Raw genomic sequence first — 16570 nt, forward strand, 5'->3', positions numbered from 1 at the left:
CACCTACAGAACAATCACTTTGCACTCGGTAACACAGATGCTGTGTCTAGAGACACTGAGAGGGGAAGGGAAGGGTAGCAATTCACCTCAGACAAGGAATAGTTATCCTTGCCATCTTTTAGAATCACTAGGGCTTGAGGACAATAAAAAGCTGAAGTTTTAGTCACTTTTATCATTGTTTATAAATTCACTGAAGACAATTCACTCAGCATCCCAGGCAGATGAGTATTTCCCACCCTTCCCTTGGTCCTTTACTGATAACAGGTAGGATACACCTGTCCTCAAGGGCCATGTAGTGTAGTAAACAACACTGTTTAGACAGACTAATTTAAAAATCAGTGGAAGCCACACCTTCTATTGATTATTGAAATAAATTCCAGTTCGTGTAAATATTTAAATGTATGAAATAAAATTACTTTGAGAGTAAAACAAAAAATAGAGGCTACAGGTACTTTTTTTTTTTTTTTGGTGCATGGCCCAAGAATAAAACCCGGGTCTCCCACATGAAAGGTGGGCATTCTAACCACTGAACTACTTGTACTTTTTTATCCTACCTGATCTTGTACAGACTTCTCTAAAATTGAATATTAGGACTGTCAGACCTACCAAATAAAAATATAGGAGGCTCAGTTGAATTTGAATTTCAGATATTAAAAAGCCCTGTAGAATTTGAATTTCATATTTAAAAACTGGTTAGCATAAGTATATTGCAAGTGTTGCATGGTCGTACTTACACTAAAAATTATTCATTGTTTATCTGAAAACCAAATTTAACTGAATGGCCCATAATTTATTTGGCAACCCTATTTATTTTGCCTATTATATGGCAAAAACCACAGGATGAACATTTCACTCAGCAACTCCTCATTGGGTTCCTTCTACATGTCCTTCAGAGTTCTAGGCATCGAGGCAGAGGCAGAGTCACCATAAAGCTAACAAAGCTGAAGTTCTGAGTCCCTCAAATGCATGGGTCTCTTCAAAGGCCATTGATGGTTATATTTTTATGTAAAGTTTATATAGGTAAAATATTTTGGTAGCAATTGGTTCCAACAACCGTCTCTTATTACTCCGACTTTTCTTCCATAGCAATGAATGGTCTTTGTGCATTATTTCAGTTTACTAGGCTGCTCAAGTAAGTATCATGAAATGGTTCAGCTTAAACAATGGGGATCTACTTACTCTTGGTTTTGAGGATAGGAAAATATCCTAATCAAGGTATCAAGGCAATGCTTTCTCCCTGAAGATTGGCATTCTGGGGCTGACTGCTGGTAATCCTTGGTTCCTCTGTCACAAGGCAAGGCACAAGGTGGGACCTCCTGGTCTTTTCTTCTCTTCTGGGTTCAGCTTCTTGCTTCCTGTGGCTTTCCCTCTCTTGTCTAATTTCATTTTGCTTACAAAGGACTCCAGTGATAAGATTAAGACCCATCCTGATTGAGGTGGACCACACTTTAACTGAAGTAGCCACATCAAAAGGTTCTACTTACAATGGATTCACACCCACAGGAATGGATTAGATTAAAGAATTTTTTTTGGAGTATTCATAGTTTCATACCACCACATTCCACCTTTGGGACCACAAAAAGACATGTATTTTTCTATATGAAAAACACATTCACTTCATTACAATATCCCCAAAGCCTTAAGTTTTCTTAGGAACAATGCTTAGTACAAAGGTTCATTAAAATCAGATATAGGTATGATCTGTCCTGGACACAATTCCCCTCTATCTGTGGATCTGTGAGACCTAGAGAATGAGTTACTTGCTTCCAATATACAGGCATAAGATAAACATTACCATTCCTATAGTGATAAATTGGAAGAAAAATCGGGGTCAAAAGTCCCAAACAATTCCAAAACCTAGCAGGGCATACTCTATTACATTTCAAGGTATGAGTGTCACCTGTGGAATGATATTTTGTCCTCCAGCCCTGAAGGGGCAGCCCCACCCTTTCAAAGTTCTTGTGCAGCATCCATGCTCTCTCTGAACACTGAAGTGAAGCCACCACCCTCTCCAAGCATCTGGATGGGGGCCAAGCTCTTCCTGAATGCTGGAGCACAGGTGTCACCCTCTCAGAGCACTGTGGTGGCAGCACTCTTCCTGAGCAATAGAGTAGAAGGCCTGCCCCCTCCAAGCACTGGGGCAGACTCACACTATTCACAAACATGAGTGGGTTGGAGGGTGAGTGAATAGGCCCAGCTTTTTAACCTAAGAAGACGTCTTCAGTCCAGACCTTAGCTTCCATGTTTCTGGCTCTCAAAGTGAGTTTTCCCCCAAATTTTCCCTTCTCTGTTCCATTTAGTTCAGGCTGCCAGTGGTTCCTTTCATACAAATTACACAAGTTTTTTGGCCTTGTATTAGTTCATGGGGATCCAACTTATCAGATAACAGAACTTTCCATGGACTCTTCCTGGATAACTACATTTTCAGTCCTTAACTGCACTGAAATCACTTACTGGATGCATATTCAGTTTCTCATATGGAGCATTATTCTGTGTGGACTCACTTTCCAGAAGCTTAGAACTTCCAAACTATCGATTTCTGGTTTCTCTGTGCCCAGGAGTTGAGTTCTCAGCTTATCCCTCTCCACTCACATTTTACTATAAACAACAAAAAGAAACCAGACTCTACTTTGCACATTTAGCTTGGGATTTTCCTCAGCTAACTATACAACTTCATCATTTTCAAGTTCTTCCTTCCATCCAACATCAGAACTCAATTTTGTCAAGTTGTCTGTCCTTTAAGATAAGGATAACCTTTCCTCCAGTTTCCAATAACATTCATCACTTCTTTCTAAAGCCTCATTGGAAGTAACTTCAGTATCCGTATTTCTACTAACAGTCTCTTCAAAGCAATCTAGGCCTTTCTATCAAGTGCCTCACAATTCTTCCAGCTTCTACCCATTCCCCTATTCCAAAGCTATTTTCACACTTTTGGTATTTGTAGTAACAACATCCAAGTCCTCGTACCAAAATCTGGTTTGATTTCCTAGGCTTTTCAAGCAAATACTATGAAATGGTTCTGCTTAAACAATGGGAATTTATTTGCTCATAGTTTTGAGGCCAAGAAAATGTCCAAATCAAGGCATCATCAAGGCGATGCTTTCTCCCTAAAGACTGTGTAATTCTGGAACTGGCTGCCAGTGATCCTTGGTTCCTCTGTCACATGGCAAGACACATAGTGGAGGCAAGTTCTACTATGAGAAGGGAAGGAGAGGCAAGGATGACTTTGTGGTGTGACCAACAGGAAGGATGGAGCTGCCTTTTATTATAATCAGAAAGATCGTAGGAAGAACAAGGTTGAAGGAAGATCAAAAACACTAATTTGATGATGTCGGTTGGATATCAATGAAAGATATCAAGTAAGAAATGAACTATCCAAGCTGGAATTCAGGGAAGAGTCTAGGCTGGAAATATAAATTTTTAAGTCATTGGTTTATAAAGTTATGAAGCTAGTTTGTACACCAAGGGAGCAAATACCGAGAGACAAAAAAAATCTGAGGCCCAAGCATGGGAGTCTCTAAACTAGAGACTGGGGGGTCATGAGAAGCCCACCAAGGAGACTGGGGAGGAACCACCAGTGAGTCTGGAGGAAAACTAAAAGACTTTGTCCTGAAAGTCTCCTAAAGAAAATGTTTCAAAGAGGAGGGAGACAGTAACTTGGTCAGATGATGCTGAGTATCAGTTAAAGGACTAAATACTGGTTTAGCAAAATGGAAGCTACAGCCAGCCTTCCTAAGAGCAGTTTGGAGAGGGGGAAGGCCTGATTTGAATGATTTCAAGGGAGAATGGCAGGAGAGAAATTGAAGAGAATAAGGATAGACAACTCATGGAGTTTTGCTGTGAAGAAGAGCAGAGTAATTGGAGGTCTAAATGGAGGGGAAAGTGGGTTGGGGTAATTTTTTAAATGAGTGAAATGGCAACATGCTTGCATATTAATGGGAATGATGCAGTAGAGAGAGAGAGAGAGAGAAATTGATGAGGAAAGAGAAGGTAAAGAGGATGTTTTACTTGATAAAATTTTAATTATTATTCTATACCTAGCCTTTAATGAGAGCTTTTATAAAGCAGAGCGCTATACGTTTTGTGCACAAAGCAATCTTTTATTTCATATGGCAACTCTAGGAGTGAAGTGTTATTATTTCCTGTTTTACAAAGAAGTATTCAGGCCACATGCCTGGGCATAATAAAAATTTTAATTCAGGTTTCACTGACTTCAAACATGCTGTGACTTCAAATCTCCCCCATGCTTGTACTCCCTGCAACAGCATATCAACAGGCACATGGAAAACATTTAGTGAGTGCTCTGTAAATGAACACTCACTAAATGTCTGAATAATGTAAATGAATGAATGAATAATCATTACACACGCACACGCATACATACACACAGGATGGCGATGGGTAGAAGTAAGAAAAGGGGGGAGGTTTGGGGGTTCTTCAACCGGGCTAGAAATTCCTCTCTAAATCCTTCCTGCGGTCCCAGCAGAGGGATGCTCCCTACAAAGCTTCAGTGGGAGTTTCTTCACAACTGCTCAAGTGAGCAATGCTTCAACCCGTCAAAATAGAAGCCTTGTGATAAAGACTTTTAACTCTCTTTCTGAAAATCCCAGGCATGTAAATAGGGGAGATTCCTTAGTTGGAAGGGTGGGGGACTTCGCTCCCTTCAGTCCCTAGAATAGGCATACAGACTCTGTTAAAAATGAAAAATGGTATTATTAAAAAGTCAGCAACAAGAAAAAAACCTCTCCTCCACTGATAGGGGCATTATTTTTTCCTTCCCCACCCTATCTTTGCAAACAGTTTAATTTCTAAATTCACAGGCATTGCACTTAAACAAATAAACAGGGATGTATTATCGCTTCCAGGACATTTCCCAGCAGAACACAAGACAGGTTCAAATCTTCGTGAAATCTTGACCTTCGGTTAGTTCTTCATTATGTTCAGCAAACACAGCGAATGCCTGTCAACCACCACAAACGTGTATAGCTTGTAACATTCCAACCTGTGTGAAATGCACCCTCGAAATAAACACCAGTCCTTCGTTAATCCAGTCACCTTCTCTTTTTTTTGCTATGAGGGATCATCATTTGTCAGCAGTAATAATGAATCTCTTCTGATAATCCACTAACATTTTAGTGCTCTAGAGTGATGAACCTATCAGTTTCTATACATTTGTAGATAATGCATTTAGCTCTGCATCGAACAAATTACACGGGACAGGAGAGTCATTCCATTTTCTTTCCTCAATTAAAATTTAGCTTCATTTATGCCACCTCTGATATTAGAAATCATACTTTTAATAGAATTTTGAACTGCATTATTTCAATTGTAGTGCATAAACAAGTGATATAACCATTTTGGCTGCATATAATCTGCCTAGTTTTAATTATTTTTCCTCAGAATATTGTGTCTGCCAAGTTTATCAGCTTTAAAATGTGTTCTCATTTTTGTTCTAAAACAATTCCTTCTAGCTGAGAAAGAAAAAGGCATATATGCCACATTCTTTTAAAATTGTACTTTATCATTTCGATGGTCATTGTACCTAACCCATTAGGTACTGGGATATGATATTGTACAATCATGAAAAGAAACATAGAATTTTAGAAAACCACACAGCTTAATATAAATCTGCAAGAAGGAATAATTTGGGATCAAACATGAGAAAGTTTAGGAACTCTTCAATGTAGCTCTCATTTTGTTAAGTTTGGATAGCATAGGAATTCTCAGTTACATTTCATATAAAAGGCATACGGTACATCTCAGGGATTGTGAATGCCCTATGAAGAAAGCATCTTGAACTATGTGATGGTTGTGATTTTATAGTGATGATCTGCTAAGAGATGGCAAATAAGTTTAGACTTTCATGTCAGCTCTCATCACTTGGTAGAGCCTGGCTAGGAGTCTGTGAGGAGAAGGGTTCTGCATCCATGAGTTGGTGCAGCAAGACAGAGTTCCACGCTGATTAGTCATGTCTACCAGGTGTTTTAGAGGGAAAGTGACAGCATGGACACCATGGGTCTAAACTTCCTGGGCGAGATGGTACATGGAGGGGGAGGGTGGCACCAAAAAGTGCACCAGACTTTGGAGTCATGACAACTCAGCTCAAAGATCCATTCTATCCCTAAGTAGCTCATAATCACTTGCCTTCTCTGAGCTTCATTTTCCTCATTGTTTAATGATCTACTTTCTGTCATTCTCACAAAAGCTAAATTAATGACTAATTGCTTTTTTAAAAATGTCAAGCACCTAATAAAAAGCTAGCAATTATAAAACTAAGAAAATGATCTTAAAAACTTGAATGACCTGATTAGAGGAGATACTGAGTCTTCTCTGCGAGTCTTTTAAAAAACTAAATATTTTTGTCTGTTCTGTTTTTTTAGTACTTGGAGAGGGCGAGGAAAGTGGGAAAAGGTGAAATAGATCTGTGAGGCCATAATAGCTTTAGGATTCGTACCTGGTATTGTATCAATTGTGTGTTCATTCTAGAGAAACAAAAACTGTCTTGATTAATTAAGTTGATTAAATGTCTATGAAACAATACAGATATTGCATACATACATATAAATGCATTTATAGATATATAAATGTATATTTATCTCCTGAGGGTTTACATTCAAATAAATTACCTAAGATATCAGGGTTATTAAGTTGCAGAGCCAGGATTTGAACCTATATTCATCTGTCTCAAGAACTCAAATTCTAAATTTCGGGGTAAAGTGTCTACTACTACAGTTTAGCATGCAAAGATATAATTCCCAAGGCACAACTTCATATGTGAAGTGTTGGGGAATAATCACCAAGAACTGTCCATTTAAGTATAGTAAGCCCCAGGAAGGGACTCCCAGAAGCTCATCCTCAACTTCCTTTTTCACGAGATATTGATTATGCTTGACTATGCTTCTGATGACTAATCAATATCACTACCAGTTACAGCTTATGTATCACTTTAGCCTCACTTGGGACTGTGGATTGAAAGGCTCTTTCTCTCTGGACTCTAGATAAATCTAAATACATTGTGTTTGCGATGTCTCTTTCTTTGACTTGGCCCTGTCCTGGCCAACCCATTTCTAGTCCTAGGAAAACTCAAGTTTCTCTTCCCAGCATGGAACATTCACTCTATGCACAGTACAACTCTCCTTTTTTGCTAAGTCCATCATTTTTTTCTCTTTCCTTCATTTTAGTGTCTTTTCTTTCTGAATATATAAAATATTCATACTTAAAAATTCTATGTTGCACACACTTCATAAATATTTGTTGGCAGCTCTAATTAAAGTAGAGTGGAACGATATGAACTTAAAGGCTTTTGAAACCTAATGCCAATTGCTTCCCAGAAATGTATTCATTTATGTTGTTATGAGCAATGCCTAAAAGCACTGTTTCACTCCGTGTACATCAGCATCAATTATTAAACTTTAAGAGATATTCTTTCTAATTTGATGAGTAAAAAAATATAGCTTTTTTTTCTATTTGCATTTCTTTGAAAAATCTTGTGAGGTTCAACAGTTTTGCATACTTATTTTCTTATTTCTATTTCCTATTTTGTCTGTTGTTCATAACTTGCCCATTTTTAAAAAGCAGGATTTAGAACTTGTCTTATTTGTCCTAAGAAATCTTTATATTTAAAATAATTGAATATAAATGTAATTTACAAATTATATCTGTAATATTACAAAAACAATGTAGTATACATAATATTACAGATTATATATGGGGCAAATAAAATATTCAATTAATCACTTATTAGATTTTTATGGTGATTTACAATACACAAGACACCATGAGTTTTTACGTTTGTTGGTTTGTTTTTCACATGGGCAGGCACCGGGATTGAACCAGGGTCTCCGGCATGGTAGGCGAGAACTCTGCCACTGAGCCACTGTGGTCCGCCTAACCGTGAGTTTTGTTTGTTTATTTGTTTTTTTAAATATGGAACCCTTCACGAATTTGCATGTCATCCTCGCGCAGGGGCCATGCTAATCTTCTCTGTATCATTCCAGTTTTATTATATGTGCTGCGGAAGCAAGCACCCAACCATGACTTTTTAAAGAGCAATTTAATCAGTCTTTTTTAGGTAAAATTTCTTCATTGTTTGAAAGCATACAAGACCTTTTCTTAGAGAATAAATTTTTTTTTTCCTTTTGGTTTCCTTTTTGAATTCCAATGGTTATAGATTATAATGCAAAGACTTAATTTGACGTCTTCCCCAAAGAATCTATTTTGCAAAAAGTATTATGGAATGCATTGATTACTCTTTAGTTTATTATAACTTTATCATAAATTTAATACTCTATTTCCAAATATATAATCTATCTGTACTATATCTATTCCTATATCAGCATCACATTGATTTAATTACATGTTACCATCTTGAGGGAAAATTCCACTTTGAAGAAAAGAAAATGTATATTCCTTTTTAAAATAGTGTAAAATTTTATTGTCTTTATTAATTGAATCCCATTAATTTATCATACAAAGTTTTGATCTTCTTACTTTTATGTCTTTATATCTTACCCATTAAGGCTAAAAAAATGGTGTGAAGGTTTCAATAACAATACTAATACTTTGTTTATTTTGGTATTTCCTTATTTTTGTAGCATTTAAAATGTACATTTTGAAGATATGCTATTAAAATGTAATCATTTTAATTTATTTTATTAGAGAACTTATAGGCTTAAAAATGTTCTTTCATGAATTGTAGCAAATATACCACACTAATGCAAGGTGCTAATAATAAGATGGTGTATATATTTTATTTTAATTTAATTTAATTTAATTTTAACTGCAATTCTTAAAGCAGTTAGATTCTTTTTTTAACCAATGCTTAAAACTTTGTCTTTCACTGGGAAATATTATCAATTTATGTTTACTTTAAAGATAATATGTTTGGTCCTTATCCAGGCAACAAACAACTATTGAGTTTCTATTACGTATCAGGCACCACTCCTGATGCTGGAAAATGTTAGTAAATAAGACAAGATCCCTGCCTTGCAGAATTTCTATTGTAACCAAGAAATTCCCCTAAACAAAAAAAGTATCATACTTAACTGCCTTTTTCTGTTCTGTTCTCCTTCCTTTATCTTCCATTTTTATACATGAACATGAACAAGCTGAGGCATAAAGATGAAATAGCTGTAGAATCATTGTTTGACTCAACTATCCTCTCTAGGGTTTTTTTTTTTTTCTTGGCATGGGCAGGCTCCAGGAATCAAACCCGGGTCACCTGCCTGGCAAGTGAGAACTCTGCCACTGAACCAAGTTGCACTGCTCTCCTCTCTACTCTTGAGTCTGTCCTCTTAACCAATTCAATACTCCAGATTGCTTTGCTTGAGTGACATGGTATCCCTCCTTCTCCCACCCCCTGGTCCTCTGACACTCTTTGCTGATGCCGTCAATAAAAGTTTGATATATGATATATCTGGCCTTGAAATCTCTTGCTATCTCCCTTCCAATCCCATTCCTCTTTTCCTTGTTATCCTCCAGCATACCGAACCATTGTCAATCCCTTCCATCCCTGTTTTTTCATGAGTTGCAAGATTCCAAATGATTGAACAAAAAGAAGTACCTTTTCCACATGAAGACGATAAGGAAGGGAAGTGGCATGCAAACAACTGTATATGCGTGTCAGAGGTCTAGCCAGAACTTCATGAGCCAGTGGGAAACAGTTGTGGTAAATCCTTACTATGAGAAGGTTTGCAGCATATCCCTACTTTGGGAAGGATAATGTATATCTCTGCTCTGTTTACAGTAAGTGGAATGCTCAGTTTCAGGCATGGCTTCATATTTTGATAATTTATTGTAATTCCATTTTAGCCCTATGTCTTCTCAGATTCTGGCAATGGCCCACCTTATATTTTGACATTGTCAATTATCATTTCTTTATCCATGTCTTCATTCATTCACAAGTATTTTCCTGGGAAACTGGGGAAGTTTACAATAGGGAGGTGAACCAGACAGCATTTTAAATGACTGGCCCCATACTTTAAAGAATACCCTTCACCTTTTTATATTTCTGCTCCTCCCGTTTTCACTTCTACATCTGGCCTAAATGTAAGTAAGACCCTTCCTTCCTGGAGCCTTGATAAAACATCCCTTTTATTTTCTCCATTCTGGAATTCAAAATATCTATTTGCATATGAAGACAATTCTTTTTAACCCCTACTGAAATTTTTAAATGCTTAAAAATTATGTCACTCGTTTGGGAGTGGAACTAACTACCTTTTTTTTTTTTTACATGGGCAGGCACTGGGAATCAAACCTGGGTCTCCAGGATGGCAGGCAAGAACTCTGCCTGACTCTGCCAGCTGAGCCACAGTGGCTTGCCCGAATTAACTACTTTTGTCATCAAGGGGCAGAGATTATTTTTTAAAGTTTCAATTGTACTAACCAGTTGTTTTTATCCAGGTAGTTCAGTCTTATTGAAGTTGAGCCACCTCAAAACTTTGGCAGAGGGCATAAATAAATAAATTAATAATTTCATGTTATTTGACCCTATCTTACTTCTAAATTGCCCTAATACCTTCAATACTGTACTTGATGTTTGGGTTGATGTGACATTTAAAACAAAATATCTTAAACACATAAGTGATTTTCCAATTCTGCGGGGGGAGGTGGGTGTCCACTGAGTTCTAAAGAGTCACTGCCACTTGATTTTTATAAATAGTTTTACATTTTCTTACCAATGTATTATAAAATAGATTACTCAAAACATACGGATCTGTATTAAACAATTTATTATTATACATATATATTAGTCTTAATATATTTTTTAAACTTCAATAAGTTGGTGCTGGTATCTACTGGTATTTAATTCATAGCCAATACCCTTACTAAACCTAAATTGAAACCTTATTAGAGATATTCATTCAAAGCATAACTGCTTTCTCTAATGAACTACCAATTCATTTCCCCACACAGCATGTTCTAATTTGTGCTTGCGATGGTTTCCAGAAACATATGGGGACCAACTGCAGTTATGTTTTGGGATCTTCTGTACAGAAACATGGTAACTGCTTTTGTTTTGCGGAACACTCTCTTAGACAGCTTCGAACCTCTTCAAGTTTTCCTTTATCCTCAAGATTTTTAATTGCACATCCCCTTCTGTTTTGTCAGATGAATTTCACTTGATGAGCATATTGGAAAGGGCTGTTTAATCTATCCAGAGAGTCTACAGTCTTTAGAAGTGATCAACCCCTGGTTCACAATTTACAAATTGTTCCCATATATCAGACATCATCAGACTTGTTATTTCCATAGTGCCATCAACACAAAAGCCAAGCGACATAAATGGTAAGAGGCCTTTTGTAACATAAAAGAGAAAGCAAGAATGGCATATCCTTTGCTTATTTTTTTTTGGAGGGGGCGGGGCAAAAGATAGTATAATACAAGCATCTTCCTGATTGATTAAAGTAGTGAAGTATATTCTTTGGTTCATAAATAATGCTCTATTACTTTTCTTCAAAGACAAGTAAACCTTGACAGACTGACCTTTTCCAGGGCAAGAGTTGTTCCAGTGCCATAAATTATACTGTAAAACGAGTGGAAATGCTACTGAGAAGTGTGTGACAAAATAAGATTAAAGATTACTACACACAAAAGATTGTTGTTTTATTAATGGATTCCTGTCAATGCGATGAAAAATCCTCAGCTTTTCTACTCGACGCTGAGATCTCGTCAAACTGAAAATTATTAGGGCATTTTCTAGCAGGTAACTAAATGTGACAAAAGAACAATATCCTGATTAGTTAGTTTTTCCCTTCTGGATAATAGTTGCTCCTAGAACAAATTTAGTTATTGCCAAACAGGCTCGTACCATCCGCAGTCGTTTGTCTGCAGACAGGAGGGTGGTGCGTGGACTGGCTTTGGCGACAGGCCTGCAGGTAGAGCGGGACTAGAGGGAGGCACGGCTGAACAGAGACACCGGCGGGCCCTTTGTCAGTGGGTTGTGCATCACCAAGAGGAGAAAGCATATGGTGATTCTCAAACCATTCATTTATCTGGTAAACACTCACTCTGACAGACTCATCCATGTCACTTGGAAGAAAAAATAATCATCGTCACATTGTGACTTCAGCTAAAGTGGCCCTGAAAATTGTTTATAGAACACTTGTTCCCCGTATTTATCAATTAGTAAAATGCAACCTGAAATTGTAGACATGAAAATAAGACTACTTAATACTAAAGAAAAGCAAATCAGTGAACGATTTCATTCGACTCGAAGGACCACGAGAGCTCAGTGTGATTATGAATGCTGAGGGGGATTGTCTGTCTCCATAGCCTGTATAAGTACCACATATTAGTCCTTTTAAAATAAATATAACTGCACTTTTGCTGCTGTCACTGTTGTAATTACCTCTGCTCAGTTTTTAATGGAAATCAAGACAGTGTGTTTACAGATTTTTCTCCAAGGGCCCTTTGGAAGTGTGCCTGCAAATCTAAAATATGTACGTACATATGTGCATGCACCACCAATCAAATTGTAGAGAAGGTGGTAGCAAAGAGGAAAGAAAAAAATGAAAGAAAAGGAGAACACTCCAAAGTATCAGAGAAATATTTTGAGTAATAAATTTCACCAGTAAAATTTATTTCAAGCCTTATGGCCTCTGACAGTATGACCCAAAGCAGGCACGCAATTGAGTAAAGCAGCAGCTGAAACAAAAATCATCCTACAGAATTTAATTAAAGTTTTCAAAACTTTCCTCGGCGTTTGATCTAACATGGTTCACTTAAATAATAAAAACCACCTCGTTAGATAGAGCATCTGCTCAGCATGGCAAATTGCTATAAATCACTGGTTGTCACAAAGAAGAATAGATACACAGGCCCGCACTGCTTTGCCATTCTTTATAACTAGACACAGGGTATCAGTGTTACCTTCATCATAGGAAGAACAAAAATGCAGGCCTTAATCTACACACACCATTTTAAAGATACGAATCAGAAAGCTAAGTGACGAGACAATGAGATTAGCCTTGCAACGAGCATCCATCTACTTCCCAGGAAAACAAAAACAAAATTAGTGCACATGAGGAGTGCATCCGACATGATGAGTCGGATGGACATTTGGCTTGCGTTTATATTGCGTAAGGCAGAAAGCCCTTTCCTACTGTTATGCAGGACTTACCCACTCTCTCTCCCCAGTGTGCACTCCAGAAAAGAATGAGACCACATCTTGAGTAGAGAACCAAGTATTGAAATCTTACACTGGTCTTGGTATAAATCAAAGAATATATTAAATCATGCGAGTTTTAGCAATGGGTCCCCATCTTCCTTGTTTGGGGCAAAAAGAAAGAGAGAAAGAAATCCCTTTGATATGGAAATTAGAAGTCCGAGTGTGACCTCCTGCTGTTCCTGTGTCCCTTCACGGTCTCCTTGAACGTAAAGCAAAGCTGGCAAGATCTCATATAGTCAGAGGTGAATAGCGTAGGTCAAGAACCTTTGGAAGCAAGGACAGCCTTAGAAAATACCCACCATCTAAGAGCCAGAACAACCATCATGATCACAGACATAGGTGCCAAGCTTAGGGATATCTCAGAACCTACTGACTGTCTTCAATGTCAAATAATGCTTCCCTCATAGTTGGTCTATTGGCCTACCCTTTGGTCTTAACATTTTAAAAAATGTTCTCTCTCATTTTTTTCGAAAGAGTATGGAAAAGTTGTTTATTCTTCATTCGTTTAAAAAGAATCTGCTGGAAAGGTGTACAGGTGGTTCAGTGGTAGAATGCTCGCCTGACATGTAGGAGACCCAGGTTCGATTCCCAGACCATGCACCTAAAAAAAAAAAAAAAAACCTCACCTTCTAATAAGGATCTGCTGGGTACCTGCTATCAGCCAGCCAATAGCCTCCACAGACCTCGTGATTTTTCTAAGCCCCTAGAGTCATGCTCTGACGTAACCCTCCTGCTTCTCTAAACTTCTCTCCTGCATCTCTGAGCTTCTTCTCAAGTAGAAAGTCATCCCTGCTTTCAAATTATCAGATTTTAGATTACACATTTGGCAAGATCAGGGTAGGCTTCTTATCTCTGAAAGAGGGTACATATTAAAGCGCATAAACTCTGTTTGTGATAGGATTCCATCACAGCATTAACTCATGAGTATCTGAGTCTTACTATCTGCCATGGTGAAGCTGAATTCATTTCTGCCTGAAGGATCTGTTATTAGAGTTTCATGAACTAACATTCTAACAGCGATCTATCCTAGAAAATGTAACATATCTCAGAAACCATTCATATCTGTCTAAACATTTATACTTATCTATATGCTCTTATTCAGAAGGGCCTCAATTTTTGTCTCAGAGGAAATCTAATTCAGCATTAGTATAAATACTGAAAACATCCAAGCTAAATGCCAAAGAAAAAAAAATGGCCCTTAATCATAATGTTCCCCAGTATTCTAGGAACTACTAGAAAAGCAAAACAGCCTGACATTTTCAAATCTTGATAAAGGACGAGTTGAGTTTTCCACAAACAAGGGAGCTCAAAAGTCATTTCTCTTTGCTAAGTTAGCATTACTGCATTTGTGTCTAATACAAACTTCTACCTTTTGACTACGTACTGTATCGTTAACTACTTACCAATCTATTATATCCTCCATGATAAAAGCAAGAGACAGCAAGTAAGCAGCAACACACCATGAAGAAGATTCTAGTCTCCTGATTCTCATGTTCAAAGGCAAATGATGATGCCTTAGCAAGAAGGCAAATTTCCACAAGGCTGGGAGACAAGGGCTTTTGAGAGGATGTTGAAGTTTGATGTTTAAAAAGGTCAAATCTGAGAAGGGTGAGTCAGGGAAATCATAAAGCCTAACAATTTCAGAGTTGGAAATACCCTGGAGAGCATGTGATCTAACCTCTCATTTTCCAGGTGAGCACACTGAGGCTCAGAGAGGTCAAATTAGCCACCCAGGGTAACAAAATTCATTGGTAACAGAGTCAGGTCTCAGACACAGTTTCCTGGCTGTCACTCTACTATGGCTTTGTAAGATGAACGCCCCTTTCCAATGAATTCTTATCCCTCATGAACAGTGTTTACTTTGAATAAACATGATTTTTTAAATTTTCTTACTAATACTATGTAAAATTCAAAATAACTCTCAGAGGGAGTCAAGACTGGTGGTGTCATTCTCCATTTATGGAAGAAACTGAGGCCTGGGGTGGGACACGATATGCTTCTTGTCAGAAGGCATACAAATGCAGGGCTGCACATTCCAAGTTCAGTTGCCTTCTGCAGTTAACATTATGCTCATGGTTCCCAGCCGCTTTTTTACACAGAAGGTTTTTATTAGGTATTTTGGGGAGTGAAAAACAATACCCCCTCTGTATTAGTCAGGGTTCTCTAGAGAAACAGAATCAACAGGAAACACTTGCAAATATAAAAATTATGAAAGTGTCTCACGTAACCATGGGAACGCAGAGTCCAAAATCCACAGGGCAGTCTGTGAAGCCAGTGATTCTGATGGAGGGTCTGGATGAACTCCACAGGAGAGGCTCACTGGCCAAAGCAGGAGGAGAGCCTGTCTCTTCTGAGTCCTCCTTAAAAAGTTTCCAGTGATTAGATTAAGCATCACTCATTGCAGAAGACACTCCCCTTGGCTGATTACAAATGTGCATGTAATGTGCATGCAGCTGAAGTGATCATGATTTAATTCTGTGAAATGTCCTCATCACAACAGACAGGCCAGCATTTGCCCAACCAGACAAACAGGTACTACCACTTGGTCAAGTTGACACATGAACCTGACCATAATACCCTCAAAATTTTGCAGAAAATACAGAGTTCCTATACATAATTTTGTCTATTAACACTTTGTATTAGTGTGGTACTTATGTTACAAATGCTGAAACAATATTATAATAATTATATAATTAACTATAGTCCATAGTTTACATTGGAATTTACTCCTATGCTTTTTAAAATTTTTATTCAAATAACATATATCAACCCAAAATTTCCCATCTTAACCACATTCAACTAAATAGCTCACAATTTTGTCCTACCATCACCGCCATCTGTTACGGAAACTTTTCTCTCACCCCAAAGAGAAATTCCGTACCAATAAAGCATTTTGATAAAGATTTGGTTGTCATAGTGAGGCCTCATAGAAACCAAAATTTCCATGGATCTAAGACTGTTTATAGCTCTCCCTTGATCCTCACTTTTAACTGTAAAGAGCTCTACTCCACATTCTCTCTTCCTCCTGACATTTCCTTTGGCATTTCCAAGTTTGATTTTCTGAGAGAGAATCATTAGCTCAATTTCTGTGGCCCCTTTATCTTATAAATTTGATTAAGCATATTTTACAACCCAGCAGTTCCACTCCTACGTACATTCCCCGCAGTGAAAATCTGGCCCCATTTTTTGTTTAACAAAATGAGTAAAAGTTAGAATCTAACCAAAAAAAGGAGAGTTCCTCCCTCTTCCCAAAAATGAGGCTTCTGACTTTTTAAATTAAATCAATGTTCTAAGTAATATTTAAATTAAAGATCAAAAAAGAGAAATGAGAAACAATTGAAGTGAAAATATGAAAGCATTCATACATATGTCAGTGAGGGGAGGCAGTTAGTAGTAATCAGT

At 37.6% G+C, this 16570-nt stretch overlaps 1 non-coding gene across 1 annotated transcript; it reads right to left on the reverse strand.

The window, feature by feature from the left end:
* Nucleotides 1-7920: 7920 nt before the first annotated feature.
* Nucleotides 7921-8027, reverse strand: LOC143689145 (U6 spliceosomal RNA). Its single transcript, XR_013178611.1, has one exon. It is a non-coding gene; the product is annotated as a U6 spliceosomal RNA (small nuclear RNA).
* Between the last annotated feature and the right edge of the window lie 8543 nt (nt 8028-16570).

The sequence above is a fragment of the Tamandua tetradactyla genome, chromosome 6 (assembly GCF_023851605.1).
Source record: "Tamandua tetradactyla isolate mTamTet1 chromosome 6, mTamTet1.pri, whole genome shotgun sequence".
NCBI lineage: Eukaryota > Metazoa > Chordata > Mammalia > Pilosa > Myrmecophagidae > Tamandua > Tamandua tetradactyla.